Here is an 18,646-nt window from a genome sequence, read left to right as displayed (position 1 = left end):
ATCAATACTAAGTAAATCCAAAATAAATCTACCTTCTCCCAATTATATTAATCCCAGTTATATTAATCTATGACTTAAAAATTAATGCGGGGTGGTTTCGGATTTTTTTTTGCACCATGTGCTGGGCACATTTCTGGCATGTGGCGCACCTGTGTCTCTAGTGATATTTGTAAATTTTGGGAGAGGAAAAGTTTAGACGTGACGCGCTTAAATACTTTGAAAAAGAAAGCCCAGAAATACAGACAGCTAATTGCACTAGTAATTTTTAATTTTTAATAAACGGAAGGGTAACGTTAAAGTGCACCCAAATGTTTTAAAGGTGTGGGATGTTTAATGAATTTCTATTGTGATAAAATGATAGGTTGGATGCAAGCGAGTGTATGATATGTTGGTTGGGGCTGTTGGTTGCCACGCTCTCTATTAGGTTTCGATCCCGACGCTGCCTAGCAGCTTATACTACAATGTGGTTTGTAACTTGTCTAACGCATATATGTACAAAAATCTTCTAGGAACTAGCCCCTCCCATCTCTCAAAATAATATGTTGGAGAACTTTAAATGGAAAAAAGGGAATCTAATTAAAGGGGATTAAAATTCTGATTTGCCCAGTAGTGGTTGGAGAACTTTAAATGGAAAGAGAGGGAATCTAATTAAAGGGCATTAAAATTCTAATTTGCCCAGTAGTGGTCAAAGGACAGTAGTGGTTGGAGAACTTTAAATGGAAAGAGAGGGAATTAATTAAAGGGGATTAAAATTCTAATTTGCCCAGTAGTGGTCAAAGGACAGTGTTAACTTGAAGGGTAGTGGCTTTTGCGTGGTATTTTCCTCTGGCGTTATCGGAATTCAAATAAAATACGCTTTGAATGAATCAGTGGAGCTGTGGATGCTGGTTTTCTCTGTATTCTTAGAATAATATTAAGTTATATTGTTAAAAAACAAAACAACAGTTTTCCATTAACGGTTATTCCAACTGCAATAATAATACTAAAAGTAATTACGCAATTTTATTACCACTGTTAAAATAGTGTTCCAATTTTGTCTGAGCGATTTTGCAATACCATCGCCGGCTCCTGAGTAAGCTTAATAGGCGAGTTTAGATTGATGGATACAGCTGCTGCAATTTAACAACATTGGGCCCATCGCCGGCTCCTGAGTAAGCTTTAATAGGCGAGTTTAAATTGATGGATGCAGCTGCTGTAATTTAACATTGGGTTGGGGACTGTAACGACGAGCATGACACACAAAATGCAAAACAGGAAGAAATTCGGAGTTCTTGCGGCCACGATGGAAGATGGCCATGATGGAAGATTTTTTCACTGGGAGAATGTTAAACTGCAAGAACTCTTGCTAATTTTTTTAATGTGTAACACAAAAAAATCAGTCATAAATTTGTTGAAAACGTAAATTGACAAGCATAAAAAACGAACTCCAGTCTTGTGGAGCTCACAAGCAAAGAGAGCAGCAGCCTTGCTAAATTTTTTTTATTACGTAACACATACAGAATCGATCATAAATTTATCGAAAACGTAAATTGACATGCATGGAAAACAAACACCAGTCTTCAAATTTTCAATTAACAGGCAAAAAATAATCTAAAATTCCAGGTGATTGGTCTGGTTAGTGCTCACAAGTAAAGAGAGCAGCAGCCTAACAGCTGTGACGTTACTCAAAAAACTTTCCCAGTGCAGCAATGGGCTTATCATCTATCGGAGGATGCTCAACCTTAGTGTGATGAATTTTGGTACTCAAATTTTATCAAAGTATTATATAAAGAATTGTAACTATCTACCTCATTTCAAATTTTTACAATTAATTAGGTTAAAATCAGTTAGGTGATAGTTTAGGTGATAGTTACAATTCTTTATATAATATTTCAATAAAATTAGAGTACCAAAATTCATCACACGAACGTTGAGAATCGTCCGATAGATGATAAGCCCATTGCTGCACTGGGAAAATTTTTTGAGTAACGTCCACGGCTGTTAGGCTGCTACTCTCTTTACTTGTGAGCGCTCACAAGACCAAGCGGTTGTTAGGCGGCTGCTGCTCTCTTGGCTGTTAGGCTGTTGCTCTCTTTACTTGTAGCGCTCACAAGATCAAGCACATGGAATTTAAGGAAATCAATTTATTAATAGAGTCTAATCTCAAGAGCTTCTAAGAGAATTGGCTCATGACTTCTTACCTCAGGACCTCTTATTAAAATGGTGTTTTAATAACAAAAATTCAATCGATTGAGTTAACTTTTAAGACTTATAATTATAATATCTTTTACAATTTTAAATATTTCCATGAATCAACTACTAATGCAACATACTACATAGTATCTAGTACCTAGTTTAAATATAACTAACTCTATCATTTAGCTTAAATAGAATTAAAACATAATGGTACATTTGGTCATGCATTCAATTTCTTAATGTGGTGGTGCTCACCTCAACATTTTATTCACACATAAACTTTGGGAAAATGTACCTAGCAACTTGCCTCCCTCGCGGGAACATGATGGCGCCTCATAATTATTCATTACGCTCTCTGGTAAAATGGATGGGGATGGAGTCAGGCTGAGCCGACGTCCCTCCCTGAGCGCTCTTCTAAATATGCCACCCTCCAATGCTTACGGATCGGTAAAAGAACCGATGAGATTGGCGCTTGGTATAAGCAGGAACAATGTCTGTCATGTTAATCCTCTCCTGCCACTCGCAATGGGCCCATTCATAAGCGGGCTCCGATTTTCTTGGTGCTGGAATGAACATATTTCAATGGGAGTGTCTTTCATACATCTCCAACCTCATCACTTCACAGGGTGGTCATGGTATCTGCAATGGCCCGTTGGTGTTACGATGTTCATTTTTCCCTCCAATTGCATAGTCCGTTTCATCATTGTCGGTCGATTCTAGCTCAGAAGACAGTAAAGGGAGAGAGGATCAATTTCATCCCCCTTTGCATTCATAGTTGTGTCAGTCAAGAAAACAGTGTCTCGGCTTAGGATTCCACTTAGAAAGGCATTACTAATGGCATATCACCACGAAGACCAACTCGTTGGTGCTATTCTTTTAGGGAAGTTAGTTCATATAATTTGGCTCGATGGTTTTATACTCTGCCTCTTCGTGAAACCTCACCAAGGCCCACATCCAATTTGGCGCTCAATCACCATTCCTTTCTGGATGGAGGGCTAACCTTGGTGATCTGGAAATTGGATAACCAACACTAAAGTGATTCAGTAGCGAGTACAAATGCAAACACCAGGGATTCACCAGAAAGGCTCAATTGATGGCTTCGTGTACTACTTAAGTTCTCACATGAATATTGTAAGTGCTCAATGGTTTACTTTCCACAGGGACCGACAAGCGGCTTCGGTTTAGAATGAACGCAAAGGTAGCAAAGTGTTGGGCCAGTCTTAGTTCACCAACTCTCCTTCCGCTGAGGTATTTGGTTAGTCCAGTATCTCATCAATCACTCTGTCAATGTAGTCATTCTGTCACAGATATGTCAATACAAATTTGTTATAATCCAAATGACCCATCAAAGAAAATCCATCAATTTTGTAATTAGCAGTTCTGTACCTTTAGCATGAGTTATCAATTCTTTTTTCCAGACAGGCTAGTGAGGGAACTTGTACAATCTCAAGAAGTTGAACATGCATGTGTTATTGGGTCGGGTTCTCAACGGGGTGGCTCACAGAACGAAGGAAAACAAAATTTAAAATTTTGGCACAGTAATAGAATGACGAATTTTTGCCCAAAAAAATATAGTTAAATTAGAGTAAACTTATTGAATTTAAGTTTTTATTAAAGTTTACAATCAAGACAATTTAAGTTCTACTGATTGGTAAATTGAGGTATTTTCTTATTTGTAATTTTTCGTTATGGTTATGGATTATCAAATACTACCTAGCAACAATAATAATGTCTGGTTACATTGGCATTATTTTTGTTGAGAAGGTTGTCTAGAAGGTTTTACATTTTCTATGTAAAGTATAGATAGATATATTTTCTTTCTAGATATATTTGTAAAAGATATGTTGAATATATTATTTAAAACATATATATAAATATTAAAAATGAAGTTTTATTTACTTGGTTATTTTTTGATTGAAATGATAATCATTTTAATTTATTATTACTATTTTTTTGCTAATTTCTTATTGATATTAAGTAAAATTGTATAATTTATTGGGTCTAATTTAATTTATTTGTTAAAATGCATTTCATTTTTATGAGCTTAAACCTAGTTTTGTAATAGACAATAAATAAATTGAGTAGTGTCTTTTATTTAAATTAGAGTAAAAATATTGAATTCAAGTTTTTATTAAAGTTTACAATCAAGACAATTTATGTTTTACTCATTGGTAAATTGAGGTATTTTCTTATTTGTAATTTTTCATTGTGGTCATGGATAATCAAATACTACCTAGTGACAATAATAATGTCTTATTACAGTGGCACTATTTTTGTTGAGAAGGTTGTCTAGAAAGTTTTACATGTCCTTCTCATGAAAACTAAGAACAATTTATTCTCAAGAATGCTCACCTGACATATGATAGTGAAAATTTCTACAATCTCTTTACAATAACAACACTCAAATTCTCAATTAAACTAAGTGTCAAATCTTGGCACGACGCAGCTTTTTATAGAAATTTTGAGTTTTTAACCTCATCATTAGCTCAGATTGTGTTCAGATTTGTGCTTATATTGTGTTCATTAATTTCATATATATTCTTAGGTCTTTCCAATGTGTCCTCATAAATGCAACTTTCTGCGTGTGTTTTAACGTTAAATTTCCCTTTTAATAGTCATATTTTTCCAGTGAACTTCGATGCATCCCATATTGTAGCAAACATCCTTCTTATGTTGCAGCTCCTATGTACTTTGACATAATATAGACTATAACAATTGAGCTTCCTATGTTGAAGCTATCTATAGCATAGTTTATAGTCCAATTCCCACTTTCAACTGTAGGTGGCAGTAAGCCTCTTCTACTTTCCTCCTTAGAGTGACATTGTAGCGACAACCTCTTCTACTTTCCTCCTTAGAGTGACATTGTAGCGACAAGGTTATCCCTGGACAACTTCAACCTACTGCCATTTACTTTTTCCTAAATCAATTCTCCATTTAACTTTGCTAATTGAAGGAAATTTTACAAACTTATTGTCATAGAGGGGAACAAGGTCTCCTAATTGGAATCTTTTCTACTTAATATGTTTTTCATGCCAAGGCTTTTCTATTCCTTTTTGTATATGCTGATGAAATCCTGCTATAAATATGTCTTCCTCCAAAGCAATTAACTGTGAAATTCTTTCCTTCATTGTATTAGGGTTTGCCATATCTGTAAAAGCTTAAATCCTCAAGATAGGGGAAATGTACTCCATGGGCATCATAACTTCTTGCTGATAAACTAAACTAATCTGAAGGGTGTCTGACATATCAAATTTTTGCATGTGGTCCCATAAGCCCATAAAATTGCTGGAGTTCTAAGGTCCTAGTCATCTCTATTAACATTTCATACCTTGGTAAGTGCATTTTCCAAAATCTTATTAAATGCTTTGACTGTTCCATTTTAATGAGGATGATAAGGGGTGCTTTTCTGATGATAAACTTAGAATGCTTCAATAGTTTTATTTAGGAAGTGTGAACCTTGGTCACTCATAAAATTATTTGGACAAACAAATCTAGATAATATGTACTCAAAAATAAATAAACTTCGCAGTAGTCTCTGCGTTGAAGTCCCTTACTGGTTGTTCTTCGGCCCATCTTGTTAAGCAATCAATTGTTGTAATTATTTACCTCGCACCATTCCTTTTTCCAGGTGGGTTGACGGGTCCAACAAAATTAATAACCCACTTATCAAAGGCCTATAATGTAACTTGTGGTACCAATAACATCTCATCTCTTCTTGAATGTTTCCCTATTCTTTGACACACATCACATGCTCTGCAATACTCCTTTGCATCTTGATGTAGTGTATTCCACCACAATCCTACTCTCAGAATCTTTTGTGCAATCGATTTTCTTGCATAGTGTCTACTATCTACGCCACTATGAGCCTATGATACAATCATATGTATTTCATGATTAGGAACATATCTACGCAATATTTCATCTAGTCCCATCTTAGATAAATCTCATGCTATTAATCAAAAGTCAGTTTCCTTATCCACTAATTCTTTCCTTTTCCGACTAGTATACTTTGAAAGAGACATCTGAGTGGTCAAAAACTGAATGATATCTGCAAAATGGTCATCTACAACTGTAATTATGAATAATTGTGCATCAGGGAGATTATCTTCTATGTCGGTTGGTTCTTCCTCTGTTTCCAATCTTGATAGATGATCAAGTCATGAATTTAGTCTTCCCGATTTAACAATGATTTCAAAGTCATATTCTTGGAATAACAATAACCATATGCAAATCTTTCCTTCTAAGACAGCCTTATTGGCCAAATACTTTAGTAAATAATGATCTTTAAACATTTTAAAGTGTGATCCCAGGAAATAGTGTCTAAACTTCTGCAAAGTATACACCATGGCCATTCCTTCCCTTTATGTAGCATTGTAAGAATAAACCATGGCCAGCCCTTCCCTTTATGTAGCATTGTAAGAATAAACCATGGTCATTCCTTCCCTTTTTGTAGTGTTGTAATTCTTTTCTGCTTTAGATAACTTTCTCCTTGCAAAAGTTATAGGATGATCAATTTATCCTACACCACGTTGTGCCAATACTACTCCCAAATATATACAAGAGGCATCCACATGGACATGGAACTCATTATTCCAATCAAGGAACACTAATATAGGTGTAGCTACCATTTTTCCTTTCAATATGTCGAGGCTCTTTTGACATTCTTAATTCCACTGAAAAGATACATCCTTCTTTAACAATTTCTCCATAGGCGCAGTGATCTGCACATACCCCTTGATGAATTTCCTGTAATAAGTAGTATGTTTGAGTGTAGTGTGATGTTGTCTTACTGTCTTGGGTGGAGGCATATTTACAATGATAGAAATCTTAGTATGGTCCACTATTAGTCCTTTCTTGCAAACAATATGTCCAAATGAGATGCCGAAGGGTACACAAAATATTCACTTCTTTAGATTCAAAGAGATCTAATATTGTCTACATGTGTCGAGCATACGTCTTAAACTTCCAATATGTTTGCTCAATAATCCAAAATATTGTCCAATGATCAAATACTTCTGAAAACTTGTGGATATATTCCTTAAACTCTGTAACCACCACTCTAGAAAATATAGTAGTGTCATTCTTTATTGTTGTGTATTGATATGAGCCATATTCTGTAACAAATGTGGTCTTATGTGATATTTATGTGCAATAATAATCTAATGATAACACTAAAATGAATTAGTAAATGAGTAAGCTTCTTGAACTCCTACATTGTCTAGCACTTCATCTATGATAGGGGTGGGGAAGGGATCATGTAAAAATGCATCATTCAACTTCCTTAGATCAACACAAATCCCAATATCTCATTGAGTCTTCTTCTCTTGCACCACCATAAGACTCACCCATTCTGATTCTTCTACTGGTTCAATAATTCTTGTTGTTATCCTTTTATCAAGCTTTACTTTTACTTTCTCCTTATACTTCAGGTTCAACCTGTAAGGTCTTTGTTTGTCTGCCTTCATGACTCTTAGATCTCCTATTATACCCTTCATCTCCGAAAACTTGGTGGGAAATAGTTCTTGGTATTCATGAAGTAACTCTATAACTTTACTAACTGTCTCTGCATCCTAATAGTCTCCTATTGTTTCAAACTTAGGTTCCTTCTATGATCCTATGTTCACCTTCTTGGTCTTAGGTGGCTTCGTTATATCTAGTATCTCTAATTCATGTCCATTTCTTTCACAGTATCCTTCTTATTCTGCTATGTCGATTTTGCGATGATCTTGTTCTTCATATGTAGTAAGGTTATAACATTCCAGTGTAGTTTCTATCTACGCATCCCAATCAGATTGTTGTCATGTCAGTGAGGTTATTCTCAAAGATCTTCTTCTTAACTATCTGAAGGGCCAAATATATGTATGGGAAATCATTCTCAAAGTTGAATCTTAATATGAAGCCATCAAACATGTCTACCCAGTTTATTGTACGATGTCGAAGCTTTGTTTCTAGGTACCAACTCTTAGGGATTGTCTATAATGTATGAATGAATCCATGTACCCATTCTTGTTGTGGAACCTCCTTCCATGTTGTAGTGCATAGATGGATACGCTTCCTAGGATTAGTTTCACCACCATATTTTATCTCTATTTTTGTATCTATATATCTAAACCTTATCCATGTCAATCTTCAACATTCCTACCAACTTCCTATTTTATTCTTGTGTGCATTCCACCATCTAGCAGGGGTAGTTTTTCAGGGGTATATCCAAAGCTGCCAACCTTTGATTTTATAGAAATTGTTCGCCATATTCATCAAGAAAAGTATTTACATCACCTAAATCATCATAACAAGGTAGGTTAAATATCTTGGATATCATACAATGAACTGATTTAGTAATTCTTACACATCACCTTATGGATACTTCATGCAACCTATTCTGCTAGTTTTCCAACTCTTCTTGTAAGTCAGAGGTACAAGAACTATCATGCTCCCAAATCAACTTTCCCTCTGCATTAGGGTTAAAATAATTCTCTTCCTTTATTGTCATTTGATAGATATTTTCTATGTCGGCTGTGCAATATTCTTCTTTGACTTGTTTTCTATATCTTGTTATGGATCCAAGGGAACAATTACTCTCATATTGCTTCCTTCAAATATCATATGTCTCTTCCTCAGTTTAATTTTGGCCATATTATCAACTGCCCAGTCAATTCAAAGTAATGTAGAGTAAGGGTTATTGTCATCGACGATCTCTAATACTTCAAAATCAGCAATAGTGCGAACTCCTTCAATATCTACTATGACACCTAGTAGTCTTCCTAGAGGAAAGATATTTTTTTGATTTTCCATCCTTAACTAAATAGGTGACCATTGTAGCTATGTCTTACCCATTAATTCCCATGTTTGCTTTGTTAAGACATTAACATCAAATTCGATATCCAAACCAACTTGATCGATCTCATATTGTTGGTTTGATGGGCCTTGACCCAGGTTTAGCGTTAAGTTAGCATAGCAAATCCCTAGAGAACTGGCCCTTTTGGCATCAATCTACGAAGCACGGACTGAAGTTTCATTCGAAGTAGTATGGGGGGATGCAGAAACCAAGTTTCCGCACCTTGAGATGGTTGTGATGTTGTTTTATACGCTAACCCTTCCTTCACGCAGACCTATAAGCCCTTTAGGGCTTATTAATGTACTTCTCTTATTCTTCCTTGAAGCCTCCGCGAAGGTCTATGACTATCCTTCCCATACCCTAAATAGATATATCAAGCACTTACGCACCTCTGTAATTACTCTTACTTCTATATTTACTTATATTATGTTAGTTTTTTATAGTCTTAACATGTAATTATGATTATCTTCGTCTAAACATATATCTTTACTTGCATTCATATAACAAAGAGAAACATATAGATTCGTGCATCAAAATAGTAATAAAACATAAACCTAGTGTTCAACGTAACATGATCGCATGCAATTAACAAAAGTAAAATACTCAGGTAATTCCAGAATACTTCTCTTTATTGATAATCTAGATTTCTAGTACAGACTCTAACTTTCGCGAGCACACCACTACAGGGGTCCACGCACTCAGCTACAGACTTCTACCCTAGGCCTCTATGCACTCCACAACAGAGCCTCTTCCTATGCTAAGACTCTTCACTCTTAGCTCTCACAAACCCAAAATGTACTTAGAAATCTATCAAAAACTTGCCTTAGACTCTTCTATGACTCCCTTTTTATACATTCCCATGGCTCACAAACCAAGGGTGGATCTCATCAAGCTGACACAAACTATTTAAACTAAGGGAGGAAACCCTTTTTGACTATTTATATCTTCGCACTTTGATACCACAAAATGTAGAGACTTTACATTCTTTATACAGAGCTTGGGCCTTTAGCCCCAAAAATTGGGCTTTTAACCCCAAAATTGACCCCACAAGACCTGTTCCCTACAGGCCCCCAAAACAAATCTAGTCACTCGTGCTTGAGTCACATTGCTGGCATAGATATCTTATCATGAAGACCTCCTAGCTCCACCTATACCACTACAACTTGAGCAGCACACTGTGTTGTCGCCTACTTTACCTTTTCAGCTAACTGCTCAGTTGCTGGCCCCACGTTGTCTGCCTGTATTTGTTGTTGTTTTGCCTACAGACTGGTTAATTTCCCTTCAATGGAGGGAGTGAGTACATAGGCTTCCTTTAGCCAAGGCCACAATATGGCCTTCAATATTGCCTCCTTATGTTGAGCTGCATCCACCTATTCTTTAAGCACCTTTGCTTCCTACAGCTTTGCTAACTTTGTGTAACGGCAACAGTTTGTGCCATCACTTTAAGCTCATCATATCTCTATTGTAGCTCTCGTGGCTCTATTTCCAGCCTCTGCACATTGGGATCCTCTTGTAGGCTGGTGACTACTTCGAGCGACTGCTTGAAGAGCATAGTGCACTCCTTCATGGTGACATCTACAGCTGCTACTGCATCTTTGATAGTGGCCACTCACTTCTCTTTAACCTTAGGTGGAGTCCAAGGCTCGGCCCTCAACTCGAGCTCTGTAATTTTAAGGTTCAGTTCAAATTGAACCTTAGCCAGCATTGTTCTCACTTCACGCACAATGGCAGCGAGCTTCCAATTTCTCACATCCACTGGCTCATCTTCAGGAATATCCAGCTCTGGAACCACCACTTTTGTCATGTGCTCATTCTTTTCCATGGTGGCCTTAAGAAGATAAATGGCATAATTCTTTTGTATAGCCAACTGAGCATTGTTCACCTTCTCCTCATTGATAACATTCAGGGTGCATTGTTCCCGATCTCGAAGTTCCGCGATCACACCATCTTGCATGGTGTGATGGGCTTCACTTGGAAGCACAACCAAATTTAGCCCAACCCTCTTGAGGGCACTCATAGTGGCCCTCTCAGCTTCTGCTTCTGTAGCCAGCACTCCACCCAGTAGTGCTATGGCTCGAGGATCCAATGTGTGCACCATTTATACTACCTCTAAAGTTCTAGGCTCCAAACTAGCTAACATCGTGCTCCTTCCCCCCACAATGGTTTGTACCTATGACGCCTGGAACTACAGCTTGGGTAGACTTGTTTGAATGACACCCAAGGCCTATTGTTACTACTACTCGAACTACCGTAGTAGTTTCACGGTTGAATCCCTCACCGCATCGTTAATGTCGTTCAAATCACCTTCTATCAAGGTAATTGGGTTGAGGGACATTTTGCTAGCGTTGGACTTCTTTCGCGGCCCTACTTTCTCCTGTTCTGTATTGCGCTTAACCTAAAATGGAGTAGTCTTCGGTATGCTCCTCCTTGTTCGGATCATTACTCTTCCTCTTCTGTCTCCGGGAAAGGATATTTCTGACTCCTATCAGAGTCACGATGCTCCTCCTCTTCCTGCCCTTCTGTGTACTTTTTGATAGTGCACTCCGCTTTGTCTTTGTCCTCAGCCTCCTTCTTCCTCTTTTCAACCAACTGTTCCATCTTTAGTTTGACCTCTTCCTTCTTACGCTTCATTGCAGACTTGCTAGACCCAGCTGTCAAGTCTAAGGCCGTGCGCCACTCTGTTGGCCAACAGTCAAGGAGTGTCACGATTGCATTTTCTGTGGCCAAGTATGGAAGGTCATAGCACTTTTGATTAGGGTCCTTTTGCACTTGCATGGAGACACAATGGAGCTCTACCTTGAACTTGACATACCATGTCAACTGTTCAAAGACAGTCGGTGATAACCACGGTTTGCAGTTGATGGCCATGTTGATATGTATCATGATCTGAGATCCAAAAGATCTTGCTATCCTTGACCCTTTGGGGGTCCTTAGTGGCCCAGAACGAAGCAAACATCATTGCTTCTGATAAATCCTGTGTGATTGGAGGAAACTGACTATCCTCTAGTAACTCCCATGCGACCAGCACTATGGATAACAACAACCATGCATTGTGAAAAGTTTTGATTTGATCCTGCATGTATTTACAGTTCGCAATGAAATCACTGCAGAGGTATCATGCCCAGTTGAATTTTACGCCCTCTGTGCACTAGGTCGCTAATGATACCAATGGTGTTGGCACGTCATCTACACGACACTTCCTCATAATTTTCCCAGCCAAGATCTGGGTGGCTAGTTTGACCACGGGGTCAGTTATACTAGAAATGGAGTAGCCATGTGGCTTCTTAACAAGCTTAAATGTGTCCTTCATTTGCTCGGAAAAGTCGCACTCACCTGTCTTTCCGCCAAATACCATGGCCGAATTTAATCCTAAATGTGGTAGCTGAGTGATCCTATGGATCATCATGTCAATAATTGATATTGGTTCAGCTAACCACAGGCACCCATCGTGCACTAAGCATAGTAGTTGTTTGATTACTATCATGCTTATGGGCATGTGGTTGTAATGTGGCACCCGTAGCATGTTTCGCAGTCCTGCCTTGTCCACCCTTTTATCAAATTCCTTAGCTCCAACGCGGTCACACCAGTGTCCTTAAGGAAGACACGATGCATGAATTGATCTGTTGCTAAGTGGGGAAGTGCTCTGTATCTTCCAAATCCCAATCCTCTAGCTTTAAATGGGGGATACGCACCAGGTGTGGTCCTTCAAATGCAATTTTGTCTCGAGGCAATAGTGTATGCAATGTGACTTTGCTCTCATCAATATCCTTTAGGACCTTTGCCTTGCCTCGTCGTGGAAGAATGTATTCTGGCAGTTTAGAGATAGGGTTGGACCCTTCAAAATCAACATCGTTTGCCTGCATGTCAATGTCTTCCCCACCCATATTGATATCTTCAATGTCTTCTTCATGTTTAAGGTCAACTACATTTCCATTCTCCTATGCGGTGGGCTTTTCCTTCTACAGGTGTTTTCTAGGTGATGCGCACACAAGTGATGTCACTTTCTGCTTATCTTTCTTCATTTTCATACCCTCTTTGGTCGGCATAGGACTTGGCCTGGGAGACCTCACTAATTTGAGTACCTTTGAAGTTACTTCAACACTTGATATCTCCGGGGCAACTTCCTCAGTTGCCATTTCCACCTCCGGGGTAGCTCCCTCAACTGCCATTGCTTCTTTAGCACTCATGGTTTCTGTGGGCCAACATGATGCAAGACAAAAACTCTTGTGTTTCCTTCGGCAACTTCTCAAATGCTGAACTCGCTATCAAAGCTTCAAAATTCTCACAATTCATACATGCCTGACAACTCAACACCTCAATTCACAAATGGCAAGTGTTTTTCACTGGGCAGCCACCTGTAATTTATATGCATTTTTGAATTCAAATCCGACCGTTCCCCACAAAATTCATACATAAATGTTAGATTGGCAGCAAATTTTCAAATATGTTGTCGTTAAATTCTGACTTAAATGTTGTCCCCCTACTCCATTTAGCCATTTTTTCATCGTCAAATCATGAACAATGACCATAACGGTCACTTTTTTGCTGCTCTGCACGGTCCCTTCTTCGATAGCGCAGCTCCCTGCACATTTTTGCTGACACTGTGACATTCCTTCATTCCGTGAAGTTGGCCAATCACACAGTTCCAATACCCAGGCAGTGTAGTTTATAGTCATGCACCTCCTTTCAGCTGCTTGGAGCGCTAAGACTATGCTTCTATCATGTATTCATCTAGCCAGGTCACTGGTGTATGGCTTCAATCGGCTCCCATTCACCATTCCTAGGAAGGGTTCTCCATTTAATTTTACCAATTGAACTGCTCCATCAGTAATCTCCTTGATGACATGTGGCCCTAGCCAATGCATCCTAAATTTTCTTGGAAATTTATCAAACTTTTTGTCATATAATAAAACTAAATCATTTACTTTGAAGGTGCGTAGTTTGATGTGTTGATCGTGCCATGCCTTTTCGCACTCCTTTTGAACTTGTTGATGGATTCCAACTAGAAATCTATCCTCTTCAAGCTCTGTTAGCTATGCAAGCCTCTCCTTAGGGCTCCGTGATCCGCCATTCTTGTGAATGCCACTATGCACAGACTAGGTATAATGTATTCCATCAAAATCATAGCTTCTATGGCATAAACTAGCCTGAACATCACTTGTCCAGTTAGCTTTTTGCAAGGCGTTCTATAAGCCCATAGCACCGCAAGTACGTGCACATCCCAGTCATTTCTTTGTGTATTGCAAACCTTTGTTAGTGTGCTCTCCAATATTTTATTAAATGCTTCCACCATCCCATTAGCTTGCGGATGATATGGCATGATCTTCTGATGGTAAACTTGACATTCCTCTGTCATCGCGCTAATCGTCTCATTAAGAAAATGCGTACCGCGATCGCTCATTAAACTTTTTGTACAAACAAACCTTGTTAGCACATAGTCAAATATGAATTTTTCTACTGTCGTGCTTATACAGTCCTTCACAGGATGTGCCTCTGCCCATCTAGTTAAGTACTCAGTCACAGTGATGATGTACCACACACTCGTCTTCTTTCCTGGAGGCTGAATTGGTCCCACAAAGTCAATCGCCCATTTCTTAAAGGGTTGTAATGATATCTGTGGATTCAGTGGTAGCTCATCCCTCCACGAGGGTCTTCCTATCCTCTGGCATGCATCGCATTCCCTATAATATGCCTTTGAATCCTTATGTAGTGTCGATCACCACAACCAAGCGCGTAGAATATTCTACATTGCTTCTTTGCATGCGTAATGTCCTCCCATGGATCTTCCATGAACCTTAGTGAGGATGTTGTTTTGTTCAAATTCTGGCACATAAATTTGTAGTATTTCATCTGATCCCATTTTATACAAGTGTCCTGGAATGACAGGAAAGTCTATTGCATGCACCACCAGTTCCTTCTTCTGTTGACTTGTATATCCCTCCAGAGCCATTCCTATTGCCAAGAAGTGTATAATATCTTCAAAGTGACTTTCTGTGACACGTATTGCTAAGAGCTACGCATCAGGAAGTCCTTCCTCCAAATTAGTAGGCTCTTCTCCAGTTTCAATGCGTGACAGATGACCTAGTCTTGCATTCAATCGCCCTTGTTTCACAATGACTTCAAAATCATATTCCTGGAACAACAACAACCACCTTCATATCTTCCCCCTCAACACAGGTTTTTTGACCAGGTATTTCAATGCATAATGGTCTATATACATCTTAAAATGTCCACCCAACAGATAATGCCTAAACTTCTAGAGCATGTACACCATAGCTAATCCTTCACGCTCTATCGTGGAATAATTTTTTTCATCTTTGGACAACTTCCTACTTGCGAACGCTATAGGATGATCCAAGTCCTCTTTACTAGCTTGTATCATTACTGCTCCCAACGCAATACATGACACGTCCACATGCACAAGAAATTCCTTATTCTAATCCAGGAAGACTAGGATTGACGCGGTGACCATTTTCTCCTTTATCACCTCCAATCTCTTCTGACATTCTTCATTCCAACAGAATGCAACGTCCTTGTTTAACATTCTTCCCATAGATATGGTGACCTGGGCATAGCTCTTGATGAATTTCCAAAAGTGTCTCGTATGCCCCAGCATTGCACGCAACTTTTTCACACTCCTTGGTGCTTCCAAATTTATTATGACTACAATCTTCATAGGGTATACCATCAAGCCTTGTCTTCATAACACATGACCCAGCAAGATCCCAAAAGGGACACAAAATAAGGATTTCTTCAGATTCAACATGATCTAGTACCTCGACATGTATCTAGGAACAAGCGCGGACTTGTCACATGGTGCTTTACCAATCCAAACATTGTGCAATCATCAGAGTATACCTCCAAAAATTTATGAATGAATTCCTCAAATGCCACGATGATGCACAAAAAGATCATTGGCGCATTCTTCAGCCCAAAAGGCATTACAGTGTACTGAAAGTATCCCCACTCAGTCGTGAAGGTCATCTTACTTCTATCCTCGAGCGTGATTTTTAGATGATGGTACCCATAGAACCCTGTAGGTTTTAACCCCGTACAGAAATTACCTGCATACAAATTCTAAAACACAGAAAATAAACAATGTGAGAGCATAACACATAAAACACATATACACAAAGACTTTTCCCTAGATCCCAAAAGTGGGACTACCAGCTTGATTTTTTATTATTATACCTTTCAATGTTATAATACATATCTATACATGCCGAAGCATCCAATACCATGGACTGAAAAACCATCGTGTCCAAAACCATGGACTGAAAACCATCACGTCCAAAAAACATGTGCAAAAATCATGCACAAAACAACACTCATGGTTTCTGTGGGCCAACATGATGCAAGACAAAAACTCTTGTGTTTCCTTCGGCAACTTCTCAAACGTTGAACTCGCTATCAAAGCTTCAAAATTCTCACAATTCATACATGCCTGACAACTCAACACCTCAATTCACAAATGGCAAGTGTTTTTCACTGGGCAGCCACCTGTAATTTATATGCATTTTTGAATTCAAATCCAACCGTTCCCCACAAAATTCATACATAAATGTTAGATTGGCGGAAAATTTTCAAATATCTTGTCGTTAAATTCTGACTTAAATGTTGTCCCCCTACTCCATTTAGCCATTTTTTCATCATCAAATCATGAACAATGACCATAACGGTCACTTTTTTGCTGCTCTGCACGGTCCCTTCTTCGATTGCGCAGCTCCCTGCACATTTTTGCTGACACTGTGACATTCCTTCATTCCGTGAAGTTGGCAATCACACAGTTCCAATACCCAGGCAATGTAGTTTATAGTCATGTGCCTCCTTTCAGCTGCTTGGAGCGCTAAGACTATGATTCTATCATGTATTCATCTAGCCAGGTCGTTGGTGTATGGCTTCAATCGGCTCCAATTCACCATTCCTAGGAAGGGTTCTCCATTTAATTTTACCAATTGAACTTCTCCACCATCAGTAATCTCCTTGATGACATGTGGCCCTAGCCAATGCATCCTAAATTTTCTTGGAAATTTATCAAACTTTTTGTCATATAATAAAACTAAATCATTTACTTTGAAGGTGCATAGTTTGATGTGTTGATCGTGCCATGCCTTTTCGCACTCCTTTTGAACTTGTTGATGGATTCCAACTAGAAATCTATCCTCTTCAAGCTCTGTTAGCTACGCAAGCCTCTCCTTAGGGCTCCGTGATCCGCCATTCTTGTGAATGCCACTATGCACAGACTAGGTATAATGTATTCCATCAAAATCATAGCTTCTATGCCATAAACTAGCCTGAACATCAATTGTCCAATTAGCTTTTTTCAAGGCGTTCTATATGCCCATAGCACCGCAGGTACGTGCACATCCCAGTCATTTCTTTGTGTATTGCAAATATTTGTTAGTGTGCTCTCCAATATTTTATTAAATGCTTCCACCATCCCATTAGCTTGCGGATGATATGGCATGATCTTCTGATGGTAAACTTGACATTCCTCTGTCACCGCGCTAATCGTCTCATTAAGAAAATGCGTACCGCGATCGCTCATTAAACTTTTTGTACAAAAAAACCTTGTCAGCACGTAGTCAAATATGAATTTTTCTACTGTCGTGCTTATAGAGTCCTTCACAGGATGTGCCTCTGCCCATCTAGTTAAGTACTCAGTCACAGTGATGATGTACCACACACTCATCTTCTTTCCTCGAGGCTGAATTGGTCCCACAAAGTCAATCGCCCATTTCTTAAAGGGTTGTAATGATATCTGTGGATTCAATGGTAGCTCATCCCTCCGCGAGGGTCTTCCTATCCTCTGGCATGCATCACATGCCCTATAATATGCCTTTTAATCCTTATGTAGTGTCGATCACCACAACCAAGCGCGTAGAATATTCTACATTGCTTCTTTGCCCGCGTAATGTCCTCCCATGGATCTTCCATGAACCTCAACGAGGATGTTGTTTCGTTCAAATTCTGGCACATAAATTTGTAGTATTTCATCTGATCCCATTTTATACAAGTGTCCTGGAATGACAGGAAAGTCTATTGCGTGCACCACCAGTTCCTTCTTCTGTTGACTTGTATATCCCTCCAGAGCCATTCCTATTGCCAAGAAGTGTATAATATCTTCAAAGTGACTTTCTGTGACACGTATTGCTAAGAGCTACGCATCAGGCAGTCCTTCCTCCAAATTAGTACGATCTTCTCCAGTTTCTATGCGTGACAGATGACCTAGTCTTGCATTCAATCGCCCTTGTTTCACAATGACTTCAAAATCATATTCCTGGAACAACAACAACCACCTTCATATCTTCCCCCTCAACACAGGTTTTTTGACCAGGTATTTCAATGCATAATGGTCTATATACATCTTAAAATGTCCACCCAACAGATAATGCCTGAACTTCTAGAGCATGTACACCATAGCTAATCCTTCACGCTCTATCGTGGAATAATTTTTTTCATCTTTGGACAACTTCCTACTTGCGAACGCTATAGGATGATCCAAGTCCTCTTTACCAGCTTGTATCAGTACTGCTCCCAACGCAATACATGACACGTCCACATGCACATGAAATTCCTTCTTCTAATCCGGGAAGACTAGGATTGACGCGGTGACCATTTTCTCCTTTATCACCT

The sequence above is a fragment of the Pinus tabuliformis genome, chromosome 1_2 (assembly GCF_031772625.1).
Source record: "Pinus tabuliformis cultivar Carrire ecotype Pingquan chromosome 1_2, CPIR1, whole genome shotgun sequence".
Classification (NCBI taxonomy): domain Eukaryota; kingdom Viridiplantae; phylum Streptophyta; class Pinopsida; order Pinales; family Pinaceae; genus Pinus; species Pinus tabuliformis.
This window is presented reverse-complemented; position numbering follows the sequence as displayed.